The sequence below is a fragment of the Galeopterus variegatus genome, unplaced genomic scaffold (genome assembly GCF_000696425.1).
Source record: "Galeopterus variegatus unplaced genomic scaffold, G_variegatus-3.0.2 Scaffold6034, whole genome shotgun sequence".
In the NCBI taxonomy this organism is placed as follows: Eukaryota; Metazoa; Chordata; class Mammalia; order Dermoptera; family Cynocephalidae; genus Galeopterus; species Galeopterus variegatus.
In genome coordinates this window covers 1-1,151 of record NW_007732145.1, presented here as the reverse complement: position 1 = coordinate 1,151, position 1,151 = coordinate 1, and positions in this window count along the sequence as shown.

The following is a 1,151-nucleotide window of genomic DNA, read 5'->3' as shown; positions in this document are numbered from 1 at the left end:
AGGATCCTCAAGCATTTGAGACAGGAGATATTGGAGTTCCAACCAGCCACAACAGAAAGTCTTCACGGCACAGCAGAACATTCAGTAGACACAGAAGAGACTTTTGAGTAATATAGAGTAATACTGAGTCTAGAGAGAATGCTATTTTAAACTACCCCTAAAAAGCTTAAAGATAAAACAATAACATCAATCCGATTAACAAAAATGTAAATGTGACAGAACATAGTATAATACTCTCTAAAGTAGGACCAAAAAACCCAAAACCCCCATAACATAATAGCAACAATATATAGCATTTATTTTTTAAAAAAATCATGCATGCTAAAAAGCAAAAGAAATGTGATCCAAAACCAAGAAATAAATCTGTCTATAGAAAAAGGCCATAACGGGTAGCTCGTGAGCTCACTCAGGAGAGCACAGGACCAATAACACACAGGTCAAGGGTCTGATGTCCACACCAGCCAGCCACCAAAAAGTTAAAAAATGAAATAACAGAAAAGAAAAAGGCCCACAAATGACACAGATGATAGAATTAACAAACAAGGAACTTAAAACATAGATAGATGATTCATAGACAGAGATTTGAAGTAGCGAAACATGAATATAATTTTAAAAGAAATGAAAATTAAATAATCAAATGGAATTTCTAAACCTGAAAAATACAATATCTAACAAGGAAAAATTCACTGTATCATTTTAAATGTATTTAGACACTGGAGAAAAACTTAGGTGAACCTAAAGAAACAGTAATAAAAACTACTCAAACAGAAGTAAAGAGAGAGAAAAGATAAAAACCCCAGAACCTCCATTAAGCATTGTCATGTGTGTGTCATTGGAGTTCCATAATTGAGGGGGATTGAGGAGGGGAGTGGAGAGACAGAGGCAGAAAAACTATCTTGAGAAATGATTCCTGAAATTTTTTCCAAATTTGATATAAACTAAAACCATACAGACCCAAGAATTCATACAAGACAAACAGGACAAGTATCAATAACTCCAAGCAGGACAAATATCAATAGAACCACACGTACGCACTCCATATTCAGCTGCTAAAAACAAAAGATGAAAGGAATGCCTTAAAAGCAGCCCCAAAAAACCACTTCATACACAAGAAAATAAGAGAACAAGTTATGACTGACTTCTAATCAGAA